A 6,526-nucleotide genomic window follows, 5' to 3' on the forward strand; every position below is an offset into this window, starting at 1 on the left:
CGTCTCTGAGCCAGGAACTGTCAACAACCCTGTGCCAGCAGGCTCTGTCGCTGGATTTTTTTGTGGAACGGAACTGTTCACGCCAGTTGGGCCAAAGTGGAAAATGTGCCTGTTTATCTCGTCCGCCCGGCCTCTCTCAGGGCAACTGTGCTTTTGCATCGTTTTTCTAATGTATGTGTGTGGCTGTTTTGCCTGCATGCACGACTGTGCATCATGTGCGTGCCCGATGCCCTTGGAGGCAAGAGGGCAATGGATCTCCTGGAGCTGGAGTGATAACGGGATTTCAAGCGCCCGGTGGGTGTTGGGAATTGAACCCAGGTCTTCTGGAAGAGCAACCCATACCGCTGAGCCGTCTCTCCAGCCCGTTGTGTTTTTTTTGTTTGTTTTTTTGTTTTACTGTAAGTGGTCACAGTTGAAAGTGCCGGCAGTTCTGACTTGTGTACTAACATTTCCAAGTCCACATATATATCTAAAATTAATGAAATCAAAGCATTGAGTGTAATAATATGTAATAGTGATACATTATGAAATTGAATTTTCCTCACTAGATATTTGCGTTTTGTTGTGAAAATGCTTGTCAGAATAATCAAGCAAACTTAAGTCATTTTGTTACTAAACTTGGGTAGCCATGAGCCTGTGCCCCAACACTGTTCAGCCTCAATAAATCATGTGAAAAAGTCAAATTAGTGGTGGGAAGCAGGAAACGACTTTCAGTGTGGCCACATGGGAAAGAGGGACAAAGATCCCCAGGGACACCCACCCCACCCCAAGTGGGTCTTTGGAGCCCTGAAACAAGATTGAAGTTTAAATAGAAAGCCAAGGATATGCACATTTAAAATATGTGCATCTAAATAAGGGTCAAGGCGTGGCCCTGCCCATTATTGTCCCATTATTGAGTCTCATCCGGTAAGGTGGTTGGGACAATGGTTAGAACCATGAACTCTTTTTTTTCAGGAAGATAAAAGTCCCACTCTAGCTGGAGCCTTTTCCTTAAGATTCTTGGGGAAATTCTCATTTCTTAGGGGTCCATTGTTTTAATCTAATAGAGTGAGAATCAAGAGCCTCTTCAAAATACTTTGGTTTTGGCCTGGCTTGGTGCCCCACACCTTTAATCCCAGCAGTTGGGAGGAAGAGGCAAGTGGATCTTTATGAGTTTGAGGACAGCCTAGTCTACAGAGCAAGTTCCAGGACAGCCAAGGCTACACAGAAGAGTCCTGTGTTGAAAAATAAAAGACAGAAAGAAAAACCAACAACTTCACCTCTCTCTCTCTCTCTCTCTCTCTCTCTCTCTCTCTCTCTCTCTCTCTCTCTCTCTCCTCTCTCTCTCTCCTCTCTCTCTCTCTCTCCTCTCTCTCTCTCCTCTCTCCTCTCTCCCTCCCTCCTTCCCTCCTCTCTCTCTCTCTCTCTTTCTCTCTCTCTCTCTCTCTCTCTCTCTCTCTCTCTCTCTCTCTCTCTCTCTCTCTCTCTCTCTCTCTCTCTCTCTCTGTCTCTGTCTCTCCTCTCCTCTTGTTTTCTTGTGACAGGGTTCCTCTGTGTAGCTTTGGAGCCTGTCCCGGAACTCTGTGTAGACCAGGAAAAACTTCATTTCTACCAGGCTAGTTACAATTTTAGACAACATCTGTAAGCAAGAAAACACTATGTAGCAGGTGGTGGTGGCACACACCTTTAATCCCAGGGCTTTCCAGGCAGAGGCAGGCGGATCTCAGGGTTTGAGGCCAGCCTGGTCTATATAGTGAATTCCAGGACAGCCAGGCTACATAGAAAAACCCTGAAGACAAACAAAAGCCTTATAATTAATACACATGCTGGAGCACTAAAAATCAGCTATTTCATGAAAACAATGTTGCCTTCCCAGCCATACGGGAAGAAACTACAACAGGACAAAGAGAAAAATTGAAGCTTCGATTTTGCTATCCCATCCCTTTTACAGTTATGTCCCCCAAACTGAAGACTGTAGAAACTTTCACAGATCAGAAACTTTATGAATTCTTTGGCAAGGGGTTCAAAGGAAAATACTCCTATGATTTCATAGCTAAATGACCTTGGTAAATTTTTAAAACGAGACATTTTTCACTGGCTGCCCTGTGTCCTCCCTCTGACTGACTTCAAGGCCCTGATGGGAAAACAAATAGATCTAACATTTTAACAGCCAAGTTTTTCTCTTTGGAGACATGGTCTTGCTGTCTCTTCAATGGCCAGAAACTGGTGATCTTTCTGACTTAGCCACTGGGGTTTACCTGTCTCAGATTACAGACATGTGCCTTCCCAGTTTGGCTTCATTCTCACAGAATAAAAGCCAAACTAGTCTGAAAACTAGAGTATTGATTTGCAAAAGTCGGGTACTTTACAGGAAAGATACATGTATTTTTGTTTTGGATTTTTTTGTTTTGTTTTTTGAGACAGGGTTTGTCTGTGTAGCTCTGGCTGCTCTGGAACTTAGACCAGGCTGGTCTCGAACTCAGATCTGCCTGCCTCCATCTTCCCAGTGCTGGGATTAAAGGCCTGTGCCACCACTGCTGCCAGCGCTTATTTTGGACTCTTCAAAGCTCCAATTTAAGACTAGTGGGTGGCTCAGTGGGTAACAGCAGGGTCCTCCAAGCTCCACCTCTGAGTCCCACAGGATGAACAGAGAACCAGCATCTGCAAGTTGTCCTCTGTGGTGCTTTGAAAGAAAATGGCCCCAAAGGGAGTGGTGGCACTATTAGGAGGTGTGGACTTGTTGGAGTAGATGTGGTCTTCTTAGAGGAAGTGTGTCACTGTGGAGGCAGACTTTGGGGTCTCATATATGCCCAAGACAAGCCCAGTGTTTCAGTTCACTTCCTGTTGCCTTTGGATCAAGAGGTAAAGACTCTGAGCTCCACCAGCACCATGTCTGTCTGCATGCTGCCATGCTTCCCACCATGACAATAATGGGCTAAACCTTGTGGCCCTAAGTTTCTCCAGTCTCACCCAGCCCCACAGCTGCTTTATAAAATAATCACTTGGAGGCTTAATATTAATTGCAAAATCTATGGTCTATGGCTCAGACTTCTTACTAGCTAGCTCTTATAACTTAACTCAACCTGTAACTATTAATCTATGTATTGCTATGTGTTCCGTGGCTTTACCTGCGTCCCATAACATGCTGCTCCTTGGACGGAAGGTTTGGCATCTCCTCGCACTCTGTTTTTCTCCCACTCTGTTTCTCCCTCTTGGTTTCTCCTGCCTGGCTTCATTCTCCATAGGCCAATGCAGCTCTATCAACCGATCAGAGCAACACATATTCACAGTGTACAGAAAGACATCCCACAGCAAAATTTCTGAACTGTCAGCAAGCCACAATTAAATGTTTTTTTTTTTTTTTTTTATAAGAGTTGGCCGTGGTCATGGTGTCTCTGTGGCACCTGTGTACCCTCCCACACATACACATACACACTAAATAATGTAATTTTTTTCCATACACTATAGTCTGATTACAGTACCAGTGATGTAATTTTTTAATATGAAGATTCAAGGCATAGTCCATAGACCACAAAGTTTGAGAAGAATAGTATATAGTCAAGGGAAAAAAAACCAAGATAGCATTAGGATTTCAATGTGAAATGTCCCCCTCCAGGTTCATATGTCTGAACAGTTGATCACTGGCTGACAACACTATTTGGAGGTTGTGGAACCTTTACAAGGAGGTGAGACCTGGGAGAATCACTGGGCATCGGGCCTTGAGAATTATAGCTTGACTGGGCCTTCCAGTTGGCCTCTCTGCTTCCTGTTCTGCGAGGAGTTAAGGAGTCCTGGCTGCACAGTTGTGTCTCTGTGGAGTGGAGCTGCCTGCTGCCATGCTTCCTGCTCCGTGATGGACTGTATTCCCTTACCATGAGCCAATGCACATCCCTTAAGTTGTGTTTTTCAGGTATCTGTCACAGTGCGGAGAAAAGCCACTATTTCAGATGAGTGTGTAGCTCAGTAATAGAACACAGTGCGAGCGGTGTCCTGAAGTAGCAAGGGTTGGCCCTTAGGACAAAGGAGCAGAGAGGAGGGTCCTTGTGTCAGAACCTACCGCAATGCTTTTTTTCTCTCCCAACAAATGCACTTCACACAAACACATATACCCATGTACAGAGAAACTGAGTGTGTGTATGTGCATATGTGTGTGCAAATGTGTGCATTTAAGAGTGTCTTAGGATCTAGAGAAAATCTTGAAACTTTTCCTGTTGCTAATTGAACTGAATGGTGAAGTTCTTGCCAACAAGGAGGAGGAACCCTCAGTGTATCCTGACCTGAATAGAGATTGTCCTGCTTGGACCCGGAGGTCAGGTGGCGATCACAGAGACTTTACCTACGACACCTAAGCCTGTCTCCACTAGAAAGTTGGTCAGAACTAAAAGGGAGAACCCACCAAGAAATATCCGCCCCCACTACCTCGGATAACTGAGTTCAAGCGCCAGTAATGGCGTCCTCTTCGCCTCACAAGGTTAGGCTTCCTGCTGTCAATGGAAGGGCATCCACTGCAGCTACTGTGGGATCCTGTTTCTGAAGGGATCTGTTAAAAACCCAGTTTTTCTTCAGGGGGCATTCCATGGAACAACCTAAAGGGAAGAACTTCTGTTTCTGAATGCGACTGTGGAAGCCACAAAGGTATGAAGACCTACATAAAGAGTGAGGAGCAAGTGTTCCAGCCAGGGGGCCATGGCTGAAGTTCTGGATACGTTTGAAAAACACCTCACAGTGAGGGGGAAATTTTGACACAAAATATGTGAGGTCACAAGTCATGCAGATCGCAGTGATAAGGCAAGGAGTCCCGAATGTCAAAGCCAGAATTTTTTAATATTAATTATTTGATTAATTTTTTTTTTTTGAAACAGGATCTCTCTACATAACCCTAGCTGTCCTGTGTAGACCAGGGTGGATTTGATCTCACAGAGATCCTCCTGCCTCTGCCTCCTGAGTACTGGGATTTACATGTGTATGTCGCCATGCTTGGCATACATATTTAATTAACATATAGTTGCACCATTTTATCCCTTCCCTCCTTCCAGCCCTTGCCAAGTACCTTCCCTCATGCCCCTCCCAAGTCTCCTCCCTCATCACCTCTGAGACCTCTCCCTCCAACTCCTTAGATGTCCCCCTCACTCTGAAATTGGTGGCCTCTTTTTCCCAATTATTACTGTGACATGTGTATGTACAAGAGCTGTTTTAACAAGAGTGTGCCCTGTGTTAGAAGCAACAGATTCAACTTAGAGGAAAACTGGTATTCACTGCTGTCTCAGTTCCCGTCACTGTGAAGGGGCACCGTGATCACGGCAACTCTTGTAAGGAAAGTATCTAATTGAGGGCTGGCTTACAGTTTCAGAGCTTTAGTCCGTTATCAGCATGGCAGGAAGCATGGTGGCACACAGGCAGACATGGTGCTGGAAGAGCTGAGAGTTCTACATCTGGATCCCACAGGCAGCGGGAAGAGAGAGACACCAGGCCTGGCTTGAGCTTTTGAAACCCCAAACCTCATTCCTAGTGACACACTTCCTCCAACAAGGTCATGCCCACAAAAAAAAAAAAAAAAAAAAAAAAAAAAGCCACACATCCTAATCTTTCCAAATAATGCCACTTTCTATGAGCCCATGGGGGCCATTTTCATTCAAACCATCATCATTTAGATATTGCATCCACTGGTGAGCTGAGCTAAAGAATTGCTGTTGGAGTGATGGTGTAAGGAACATTTAATAGAATGAGAAGGGAAATTATATATTAACATATACTAGATAGACAGCAAAAGAAGGAACTGGAGAGTTTTAGCTGGAAAAGAGAGAGGAGAGATGATCCAGATGTTCATGGGTAGCCAGGCATGGTGGTGTAAGCCTTTAAATCCAGTACTCAGGAGGTAGAGACGGCTCCCTGAGTTTGAGGCCCAGCCTGGTCTACATAGAGTTCCAGGCCAGCCAAGACAGCTGCTGAATTTAAGGTAGGAACTGCTTGAATATGATTTACAAATGCTGGTTGGTAGATCTAAGAGAAGAAAGTGAAGATCCTAAAGAAAAACTGGGTAACTAACTGGTGATGGAGAGATGGCTCAGAGGTTAAGAACACTGCCTGCTCCTCCAGAGGACCTGAGTTCAATTCCCAGCAACCACATGGCGGCTCACAACCATCTGTAATGAGATCTGGTGCCCTCTTCTGGTATGAAGGCGTACATGCAGGCAGAACACTGTATACATAATAAATAAATCTTTAAAAAAAAAAAAGTAGAATGGGTACTGAAAGCCATGATGCAGGTAGAGATTGTTTTTAGATGGCTGCTGCTTCTTCCTCCTCCTCTTCCTCCTCTTCTTTCCTTCTTGCAATTCAGCGTACACAAGCACACCATTATGGAGTATATCTCCAGGCCAGTTTCTCTAATTAAAAAAAAAAAACAAACAAGGGCTGGAGAGATGGCTCAGTGGTTAAGAGCACTGACTGCTCTTCCAGAGGTCCTGAGTTCAATTCCCAGCAACCACATGGTGGCTCACAACCACTTGCAATTAGATCTGGTGCCCTCTTCTGGCCTGCAAGGACA

Source organism: Peromyscus californicus, unplaced genomic scaffold (genome assembly GCF_007827085.1).
Source record: "Peromyscus californicus insignis strain IS unplaced genomic scaffold, ASM782708v3 Scaffold_23__1_contigs__length_62951481, whole genome shotgun sequence".
NCBI lineage: Eukaryota > Metazoa > Chordata > Mammalia > Rodentia > Cricetidae > Peromyscus > Peromyscus californicus.